Source organism: Mustela nigripes, chromosome 3 (assembly GCF_022355385.1).
Source record: "Mustela nigripes isolate SB6536 chromosome 3, MUSNIG.SB6536, whole genome shotgun sequence".
Lineage (NCBI taxonomy): Eukaryota > Metazoa > Chordata > Mammalia > Carnivora > Mustelidae > Mustela > Mustela nigripes.
In genome coordinates, this window is record NC_081559.1 from 80,691,238 (window position 1) to 80,703,303 (window position 12,066).

The window sequence follows — 12,066 nt, forward strand, 5'->3', positions numbered from 1 at the left end:
GTTCCCAGCCCTAACTACAAGCTTCCCACATTTCTGCTGAATTTTACAGATTCAGCCAGACATGGTTTGCAGTGGGGCTCTCTGCTGGCAGCGGCAGAAGGAGGGTACTGATGGCCTGAAGATGCCAGTAGGAAATTTTCAAGACAAACAATCTACTGAGAGCCCTTTGCCTGGGGCAGGACTTTGCATTTCAGAATCATTGATGTCTGAAGCTGATTTTCATGAGGTGAGGTGGGCTGGGGGATAGGTTCAATGTTTAAAAATCAGCTGATCTTCACTGATGCTTTTCATCCTTGCTTTATCTAAATACACAAATAGTGAAAGTTGGCTCAGAAATGATTCAAAATTGGCTTTTTCTTTTATAACCTCCATTCAGAATCCCCCATGTTACAGTTTTCTACATAAAAAAGTCAAGTCTTGGCCCTACAGAAAACATCCTATAGATATTTTCCTGTTTTTGCCATTCTGCTAAATTCTTAAATATGTAGGAACCATATCAGCTATACCCATTGTTCAGTATTGGGTAAAACATGGGTGGTGAAAACCACACACCCATCAAGCTCGACCTTAACCCATTCCTAGTTTTAAAATCAAAACTTAATATTGCTTGCTGTCCCTTGGTTTGAGAGCTATCGGTCAGAACATGTCAAAGGACACGAACTCCATTCTGATCTTTGAGGATCCACGCATACCGCTGAATCAAGGATCCTGTGGTAGGCTGTGTAGCCATGGCTGAGTGTTCTCTGCCCCTTCCCACACTCTACCTGCCCCTGATGCTGCACAGCCTGGCTGGAGGGTGCACTGCCCTCCCTAGGAGCAGCACTTGGCCATATGACTTGTTCTGGCCAGTGAAATGTGAGCGCAAGTGAAAGTTGCCCTATCCAGCAGAAAGTTCAAAGAGGCATGGTGATTTTCTCCCAGCATCCTTGATCTACTTCTCTCCTTAGTAGATTCTTTTAGCCTGAATTCCAGAATCAAGCAGATACATGGAGCTAACTTGCCGCTGATACATAATGTGAGCCAAGGGGAGAAACATAACAAGATAGAAATGCTTTGTTTTTGAAGCCATTAGTATTTTAAGGTTGTTGGTTACTGTATCATAACCTACTGAAAGATGACTGATAGAGAATTTTTAAAATCAGATTAAACTGGAAATACGCTCTACACAGTCAGCACCAGGTTGCTGGTCAGCCTCCTATCTGCCACTGAGAGCAGGAGATCTGTCGAAGGTGAAAGGGAACTTTGCCATTAGGCCAGACTCTTCTTCTGCAAGGCCAGCTGTAGCAAATATTCTCTTTCTGGCACAAAAACTGGCAAAAAGCTTCCTAGGTCAGTCTTCCTTTTCCTTCCTTCCGTCCGTTTTCCTTCCACTCTTCCTTTTTTCTTCCTTCCTTCCTTTCTTCTTACGCCAGTTCATCCCAAAGACTAAGAGTCTTCTGAGTTCACAACAAGTTCCAATATTCTACCTAAATTCCTAGGGAGAGCTTTAACAAATTTCTCATCGGTTGCAAGTGAGCATGACTGATTGAATAGAACAGACTGTTTTCTATCTTTTCTGTATCACTGGTTGGAAAAACTAGAATTTCCCAAACCAGCAGTAATTTTTCTCCTATTGATTTCACAACTATGACTCTTACCTGTTTCTCCAGGAAGACAGAAGACCTTTCATTAAATATTCCTTGGATGTGGGTGTAGCCAAGAGCCTGCCTGTGGCCATCCACTGTATAGGAGCTAAACTGGAATTTTATATTTGTAGGGAGAGAGTGAAAGAGAGAGGAAAAAAAAAGTAGTTTCACAGAAACATGATCCTTGGCAGGGGTGCTGTTCTGGAGGAAACAAATCGACTAAAGAAGGTGATAAAAAAAAATGCTCTATAAATACTGGAAACATGTACTGAATTGAACCTTGTCTACATTTAAATTGAGTAGAATCAGTCCATCATTTTATTCAGCACACATAGGAACGGTCTGCATATGAAAATAACTCTCAACGCCATGTATATGCTTCTGAGACTTCAACATGCCATTCCTATTAGCTATTGTCATACACATGTATTTAATACAAAAACAGGACACATGACTACAATAATTGCTTTTTTCTTTTTAAGTAAGCTCTGCACCCAATATGAGGCTCTAACTCATAACTCCAAGATCAAGAGTCACATGCCCAACCAACTAAGTCATTCAGGTGCCATTATAATGATGGCCTTTTATTTTTGAAATATTAGCTAATACTAGTAACAAACAGCCTCTTGGTTTCTTAAGAAGCTACGGTAGGATGTGTTCTTGTGCAGTAAATCATCTGCCTTTGGTATCAACTTTCTTTTTAACTTCTCCCAACCAAGTGTTTTATTTTGCCCCCCGACCCCAACCTTTCTTCTTTCGTTTCCTTCTCTCCTGTCCCCCACCTTCTGCTCTGGACAAGTGCAATCTCCTTTCTCAGTATCCATTTCCTACCTCCACCATCTACCTGATCTTCTCAACAGAGGGACAGTGGTGCAGCAGAAGGGGCATTAAACTTAGAGTCATGGGAGTTAGGTTTGAGTTCCAGTGCTGTCACCAACATTCTGAGTGATGTGAGATAAGTCACACAAGCTTTCTGTGTACCCCTCTGTCCTCATCCACATAATGAATTTTTCAGTTATATGGGTGTTCTTGCTTGGATATTTACTGGTTGGATATTTGAATCTGCTTAAGCTTTCATAAGCCATTTTTGCCACTTCTTTTTGTTATTACTGACATTTGGGCTTTGAAAATAGGTATTCTGCATTATCCAACATTTCCCTTTTATATTTAAATGAAACATCAGTTGTTTCAATGTGATATTCCTACTTTGTAGATTTAAAGAGAAAGTCCAGAATACAGGATTGCAGACTTGGATAGGAAGTCGTAGGGTATTTTCTTCTGCCAGGAAATGGCAAGTGAGTTAATCTAAGTTGCCAGAGGACCATAAGCTACTCTTAATAGAATCCCAGCATCTGTTCTGCAAAAGGCAAAAGTGTTGATTTCCATTTGTACTCCCAAAGTTCTTTGCTTCATAAGCCAAGTCCTAGGCAACAAAAGGTGGTGGTGTTACATTTACCTCTTAGCTGGTGGAATAAAGGAGAAGAAATAAAATCAGTCACACCAGAGTCAACATAGCTTGTGTCTAGCAGAGCTGAGAAATGGTAACCAGGCTTGTTTTATGCTGTTTGAGTTATGATCTGACACATGGTTGATGCTGAAAGCCTTCACAAAACAGTTTGTCCTGCAGAGAGCCAATGGCCAGACAAATCTCTCCTGGAAGTCAAATCTCTCTTGTCCCATATGCAACTCCCCAAATCCCCCTCCCCAAATTACTCCAGGATTGGCAAGGCCATTACTTCCTCTTATCCACACATCTCCTTCTTTCCTCTACTGAATTAATTTAAACATTCTTGTTACTATTTACTAATGAGAAAAAAGTTCACAAAAATAAAGTATTGATAAACCAACTTTGGAAAGGGTATACAGATTTGGACATTCTTCATAACACTGTTATGAATATAGATCAACATTTAATATAGATCAACATTGGCAATATAGATCAACATTTTAAATGCGTAAAGACATTCCACTTCTACTAGTTATCCTAGAGTTATCTCAAGAGGGTACACAGGTGTTCATTGCATAATTGTTTATGACAGCAAAATCTAGAAACAATTTTTAGGATATGCTGAATGTGGATCAATAGGGGATGGGTTAAATAAATTATGATCCATCCATACAATGGAACGCATACAGCCACTTAAAGAATGATAGATCTACATGTTCTGACAACAAAAGATACCCCAAAGATACTCATTTTAAAAGCCACATTGCAAAAAAAAAATAAAAAGAAATAAAGTAAATAAAAGCTACATTGCAATGATCTGCACCTCAAATGAACTTCAGGAAATTTTCAGATGAGTGATCCTTATCATAAATAAACTGATTAACATAAGAATATGACAAATGCATAATCATACATGTAAAACAAATGAAAGATACGTTGCAGAACTCATTTTCTACAAGTGTATGTGAAACCATTCACATCACTGTATGAATATATTTAAAATTGTTTATATAAGCATTAGAAAACACAAAAGCATATTCAAGTAATTATTAATAAAGGTTATTGTGTAGAAGGAAAAGAGGAGGGAGTAGAAGGAAGAATTTTGCTTTTCTAATTAAAAACTTGTTTACTCAATGAATTCTGGAACATTGAAAAGAAATTAAAACTTGTTTACTTAATTAATTCATATTTCAATGCTCATGCATTACCTTCACCTTTATACAAAACCTTTTCAAAGCAAAAAACCAGAAATACCTTTTTAAAATGTGAAATAAATGATGATACAACTATAAAATGTAATAGTAACCAAGCATGAGGAATTATTTCCTACAACTATATTTGCTGGCAGAAAAACATTTAAGACATATTGCTAAATTTTAAAAGAAGTTTACAAAGCAAAAAGAGCAGGAGGATGAGCGAGAGAACAGTTAGTCTCCCAAGGACATGTTCTAGGTTGAGTTCTTACAACATCCGTGCCAGCACAGGACCCAGCACACCTGTCTCAAAAGTACCACTAATCTGACGTGCATTTTGTGCCTTCACTGTGCTACAGGTTTACATCCTTTATTGTTGATCCTCACAACAAGCTTGGATTGAAGATTAGGGAGGGTGTTTAACAAATGAAGCTTGGATTCAAACCCAGATTTTTCTTCCCAAACCCAAAGGTTTGTGGAATAAATTAATCAAATCAAAGAATGACAGAATGAATCACAGCAAGATTATAAGACTAACACCAGACTGGATAGGTACAGCAGTGAACCTCATGGTTCAGGGAGAAATCCTTACCCTTTCACAGCACCTAAGCAAGAGAGGGGAAGTGGGTCCTAGATCAGGTGTTGACTCCTGATTTCTTGACTTGAGGTATACAATGAGAAATAAGCACTGGAAAGATTCTTTTTGATCACATCTTTCACTGTTTTTCAAAATGTAAATTGTAACCATTAGTGAATCCTGAAATCATGTAGTGAGTCATAACTCAGATTTTTCTTTAAAAATAGTGAACTGAAACAGAATGAAATATGGGGGAAAATCAGACATAATGCATATTTTTGTGAAACATAATTTCAGTTATGTTTTATATACATAGAAATTTATGCATTGAGTTGAACTACAAAGTATTAATATAAATTGCAGCCAGAAAAGTTTTAAAACTATCGATTCAACTTCATCTCCTTCATCAGGTGACAGCCCTGAGGTCTAGAGGGATTAGATAGCTCCTTTAAGACAATAACATCTGTGTCTGTAAAACCTGACTACACCTTGTGTCTCCCCACTATAGTCTTTGTGTTTTAATAGTACCATCCTTCAAAATTAATCCTACTGAGCTCAACTTTCTGACAAGGCTACTAGGGAAGATAATATATGTATAAATATGGAAGCTTCCATGTTACTAAATTACTACATTAAAATGTACCATGCTATCAATACAGGATGAGCTTGTGAATTCTGGCAAGATCCAAAGTCACTGCCTCGGAATCAGGTGAACAAAGCAGGTTTCCTGCCATGGGAAGTGAGAATTCCAAGGCTGATGTCTTAACAAGAATGTTTCCAAGTCATAAATGAACCACAGGTAGGAAGAGAAGTATCTGGCCTAACATTAGCCATGTGATATGATAATGAGTAGTTATGGAGTATCTAGCATCACTGTCCTCCAGGCACCTGAAAGCAATTCTTTGTTCAACTACAATTCTTGCTCCAACTGTACGTATTTCATCTCAATAAGTATATTAAAGCCACAGGAAAAGACCCATTCAAGTGCTTTTCCCAATGTCGCCCTACTCAGTTTTGTGCTATGTGAAAATTGTTGCTTTTTTTTAGTCTACCAATTCACTATTTCATTATAGAATCACAAGTTTTTCTCCCTTCAGGAACATAAAAAATGCACTCTTTTTCTCTAGCCCGAGGTGCAAGCATTTCCTCTCTCCCTACTTGAATGTGATTACTTGTACTATGAGCCCTTTGGATTTTAGCTCATGGACCTAGTGAGGATCCAGTTAGTAACACTCCTTCCTATAGATCTGATACAAGGCACAAAACACTGTGGCAGGATATTGGATATCCCAAAACAATATGCCTTTTCCCCAAACCAGAATAAGACTTTGAGGTTAACTAGATATTGCTAGATTTTTGAGTTTCCTACTTTTACTTTTTTACCACTATCATCCCTGACATGTGTGGTCTGGGCAATCTAAGGTATTCGTAGAGGAACCTGGGAAAATAATAATGCTAAAAAACCAGTATTTTTGTAGTTTACAACATTTTCCCATAAACTACTCATTTGTTCATTGTAACTGGTTTGGTTTAGATGTGATTCTTCTTATCCTAATTTATTCTTGTGTCATTAGGATTGGCCTGACTTAGAATATCTACTTTTAAATCCATTTTCAACCTTTTCTTATACACTTTCTCAAAGAACAACCTGAAACTCTTGATCCACTGATTTTTAAGGATGGCTTTACCATGTTCTGCAGGGTTGGTGTGCATGGATTATACAGTAGCTGTGGATCTATTGCGATTCTGTATTTGTATCTGATTTTTCTGTCACTAATGGTCTTTCCATAAAATCTAAGCTTTCTGTTCTCAGTGCCCATGCCAGGAATTTTAGACTTCTGTTTGGTATCTTCTCTGAAACAAGATTCCCCATTGGGCAGAAGCTGTGGCTCATGAAAACTCTTGTGTAACATTAAATATACCACAGTCTATCTCCAATGCAGATAATCAGCATTGACAACAGATCATTTTGTTAGCAACAAATGTTAAAACCGCTTAACAGCAGAAGAGAAAGGTCAGATTCTCTCCTATTTTAATTCATTTCCCAACTCTTTGAAAAAAGTCAAATAAATAGTTGATGAACTTAAAACCTAAATCAGATGATACTACTATAGGTTTACTCAGTTTATGTCCACTAAAGTTAATAAGCAGTTACTCTGAGCTAGATGCTAGATGCAGAAGGTTCAAAGGGATAGATGTTCCCCATCCTCAAGAAGCTAGCTAAGAGAGATCAGCACCTACAAAAATCTAATAACTTGTGTTGTAAGCTCACTGTGTGCTAGGTTAACACTAAGAGCTTTCTAGGATCTCTTTTGATTCTCAAAACAATGTGAAGAACTTTGTCCGAGGCTTTAGCTTTTTGGTGGCTGAGCTGGGACTTAAGTCCAAGCCTATTGACCCAAAGCTATTGCTCTTTCCATTTCACAATTCTGCCTTTCACTGCAGTATGTATTAGAGTTTCTGGATTTGTAGCAATGACTGTAAGATGTACCGTTGGTTTAATAACATTCTAAACCAATTGCAAATAGTGTGCATTTATCCCTTGAACTATATTCTATTTGTACAGTTTGAGTCCAACCCTTCTTTCTTTCTGTTCAATGAATCTTCAGAATCACTCTTGTCCAGTGGTTTGTAAACATTTTTTAAAAGATTTTATTTTTAAGTAATCTCTACCCTCAGTGTTGGACTCAAACTTATAACCAGAGATCAAGAGTCACATGCTGTACCTACTGAGCCAACAAGGTGCCTCTGCAAACTTTTGAGAGAAGGAGGAGTCTAGAGGAGGGAGAAACCTCCCAATGTTTTAGAATTCAATGGGAGCTTTAAAACCTCCCTTCTTTCTTAACACAATAACCCTGTATGTCCAACCCACATAAGTTGGAGAGAGGGAAGTAGAGAGGCAAGAAATGAATTTTTAAGCATTTTTCCTTCTCCAGGGAAATAAACAGCTCACAACTCCAAGAGATGAGCAGATATCCTGAGACACAAGTTCCCTGATCTAATCTTCCCTTATCACAGAGTAGGCAAGAGTTCTGAACCTGAATGCCTAAATGCCAGAATGCCAGACATTGGCAGTCTCCAGCATCTTGCCTGGAGGCCAGGATGCATCCCCCAGGCCCACAGACACTGCTTTCCCTGCAACTCAGACCAGAGGGGCTGTTAGTAACAGGTCTAGATCTGACAGCTCTCTGCCGGGCTCTCAGATGCTACCCATCTGGCAAGGTCTCCACGCACAGGGAATGGGTGCAGTGCTCTTTAAAGTTCCTGTGTCTGGAGGAAGTCCTGGGTCATGGCTTCCTCAGGTGTTGAAAGAAACAGGCTTTCAGCCATGCTTTCTGCCCACTCAGAGCCCTAGCCTGTCAGGACTTTTCTTGAGCCAGGATTTGTCAGATGTGCTCTCCTGTGGATAGGTATCACTCTTGCCTTCTACCAGTTTCTTTATAACACAGTCTTCTACCTGTTCTTTATTTATGGACCATTTGGTGTCTTTAAAAAGGAGAGAGAGAAATGTCCTAGAATAGCCTATAAAGGCCAAAAGAAACCAACAAGGGACCCAAGTACTCTGTAAACAGTCCCAGCTCAACTATTCTGACCCAGCAGAATTCCTAGTTGGCAAGCAACAGAAAGTGATCTCAGCTAACGTAGGGACTTTACTGGAATAAACGGGAATTGCTTAGAAAGAATAGAGAGGAGCTCATGGGTTGAAGAGAGGATGGGGAAGCAAAAAAAGAAAAAAGAATAAGTAAAAGGACAGAGCTGGCTCCTCTTGCTTTGCAGCTTTTGGATTTTGTTGCCCATGTTACAATCAGAAGGCAGCCAATTCCTCCATAACTCCTTTCTTTGTGGCATGCTTATTCAGAATTAGAGTATGCATACAGTACTGTATCCATATTAAGTTTCTTGACTTTGATATCTGCACTGTGGTTTTAGTAGAGAACATCTTCTTAGGAAATGCTAAAGGATTAAGGGGTAAAAAAGTATGATGTATGTATGCAACCTTCCTTAAAATGGTTTGATTATAAAACAATTATTATATTATTAGAGAGAAAGAATGATAAACCGAGTGTGGGCAAAATTTAAAAATTAATGAATCTTCTTGAAACTTTTCTGTAAGTTTGGAATTAATTTGAAATAAACAGCTAAATAAAAAGTTTTTAAAAATCATGCTTTCCAGATCTCATCTAAGATCAGTACAATCCAAATCTCTGGAGGAAAGATGCCAGCATCAGTAGATTTTAAAGAATCTGAGGGACCACAGTGGGAGGTCAGAGCTGAGAATCAGATTCTAGGACTCTGAGGTCTGCCCTAGGTGAGCAACAACACTGAAAAGTAACCTCCAAATTAATAACAACCATTACTTTAACCATCTATCATCTCAACTGTTTATTATATTTATGATTTTCATTATAAAGCAATATAAGCACATTATGTAAAAACTGGGAAATATTTTGAAAAGAAAAAGTTATTACTGTAACATATGCAATAAGAGCATTTTAGTCTATTTCCTCCAAGCATTTTTAATGTATATATTCACTTCCTAGATAGTATGACACATTGAACATATGACTTTAGTGCTGCTATTTTCATTTGACATTGTAAATGTCTTCAGAGCAATCATTTTTGATGAAACTGTACCAAGTAGATATGCTGTTATTGATTTAACTGCTCTCCTATGCTTGTACCCTTTAGTTGTCTTGAATTTTTATTTATTTTAAGGTGTTTTTTTTTTTTAATTACAAATACTGCTGCAGGGAAGAAATATGCTCTTAGCAGTGTTTCCTATTTCAGGCCATTTACAAGAGTAGGGTTATGGGTCAAGATATGTCTATGCTCATAGCCTTCAACTGGTAATGCCAAACTGCTTTGCTAAAAAGCTTTAACCATATATGCTGCAATCAGCAAGAGATCCTAGTTTTGCAGCTTTTGACATTATAAATTTTTTGTTGCAAATTTAGTATATGAAAAATGTATCAGAAGTAGGCCAGGGCTGGCAGAAGGGAAAGTTTGATTTTAACTCTTATTCTGTCACTAACTAGCAGTGACTTCTGAGATTTTTCCCTTAAACTTTCTTCATTGTTTCTTGCATTTATTCAACAAATTCTTACTGAATACTTGCTGGGATCCAGGCACTGTGCTCAGGCTGGGAGTATACTGGTGTTGTAGGTTGGGGATCCCTGAGAAGCAGACTCTGAAATGGAGATTAGTGCATTGCAAGAAAGTGCAATGCAAGAGAGTGATGACAGAGTGCTTTCCGATCAACATATATGGAAAGGAAATGACAAATGCAAGATAGGGCAGAGGGAGGAGGAGCGCTGCCACAAAGTCTCAGTGAAGCAACAGCTAACCCCATGTGCAGCTGTGAAGATGAGATATGCCTTCCAAAGTACCCCAAATTGGGGTGAAGTGTAGGGTTTTTATGTCCTCACTTTATTCAGAGACTGGATGCTCGTTGCATGAGGAAGCAGACATGACCTTGGGTGAGGCAACTGTCTTTAGCCCTGTCAGTTCCCGAGGAGGAGTACAAGCTGAGGGCTGTGGGTGGCAATGCTCCCAGCAGTTGGGGACATAAGTCTTTATCCCCTGTAGGGAAATCAGGGTGGTGCATCACAACAGTACTACAAGTGGTGAGAAAAACATAATTGTCCTTGTCCCATGAAAGAGAGATAAATAGACATGGATATTACACACAAACTCACACAAGGACAAACTGAAAAGCACTGTGACAGAAAAGTTCAGTGTCCCATGACTATAGAGAGCAAGGAGACTTAATCTCATCTGGGGGTTTCAAGGAAGAGAACCCTTGAGTAAGTATTATACAGCTGGGATATGGAAGAGAAAGGGAAGAGTGCATGTGTTAGAGAAAAGAATGCCGTGCAAAGAACCGAACCTGGAGGGAGCACATGTTTCGAAGAATGAAAAGAAAATCAGAGTGGCTGATGTGCAGGGAGTCAAAGGGAATGAGACCTGAATGAGGGCAGGGGGAAGGCTAGGACTAGCTCAGGGACACTTTCTAGGCCATGCAGAGGATATTGTTTTTCCACACCATAAACAATATGAAATCTTTGAAGAGTATTACGAACATGGGTGACATAATCAGATTTATACATTAGAAGTATTTCTGGTTGTGATAAGTGGATTAAAATGGGGGGGAACAAATGGGAGAGACAAATTAGGACCATAGCTTAGGCCATAGTAGTGCAAGTGGACATGGAAAGCAGACAGAACTTGAAAGAGATAAAATTAATAGGACTTGGCAGTGGATTCAATTTGGGAGGTAAAGAAGAGTTTGGGAGTGTGAAAAATGACCTTAGGTTTTGGGCCTATACAGCTGAAAGGCATTGGTGATGTTCACGGAGATGGAGAAGACACTGGAGGGAGGCAGAAAGCACGTTTGGTTTTAGTCTCTCTTGAATTTGAATGACACACAAATAATATCTTGAGAAGGTAATCTGCGGAGAGCTCTCTAACATTCACAGGAGTCTGTGATAGACATTTGACAGCTACTGGGAAATGGCTGGAAATTTAAATAATGGGCATGAAGATAGCAACTAGGAGAGATTACAGAGTGAGAAAGAGGCTAGTGACAAACCTTGAGAAACCTTGACATTTAAATTTCATAGTGAAGGATAATCCACCTAAGGGGATTGAAAAAGCAAGGGTAGTAAGGGAGAGGGCGGTTCATAGACGTCAAGGTTAGTGATTCAGCGTGGAGAGATGAGTCCACGTACAGACCAACAGTGACAAGTTAGGCGAGAGGAGGACTGAGTAGTGACCCTGGGCTGAGTGGCCTGTCTGTCATTAGTGAATTCAGGAAATTTTCTGTGGGCTTAGCAGAGCAGAGTGGGTGGGAAGTGACTGGGTGGCGAGGAAATGAGCATGGTGAGCATAGATATCGTTCAAGAAGTTTGGTTGCAGAGTGTATAACGAGGGGGTAGCTGGAGGGGAAAACTAGGGGTCACATCCGTTTTGCTTTGCTTTGCCTTTATGGTATTTGAATGTGGGTGAGAGAGATAGAGGGCAGTGGAAGAAGCTGAAAATGTAGATGTGGGAAGCCTTCGGTACTGTGAGGTCCCTCAGAAGGGCGGAGGCAAAGGGATCCTGTGCACAGGCGGGAGCAACCTCACCCTTGTCTCGAGAGAGACAGCCTTAGTACGTGGTTTGGTAGAAGAAGGTTGAAGTGTTCTCTCTTGCTTATTTCTAATGGCATGTAAATAGGAGGAGTGC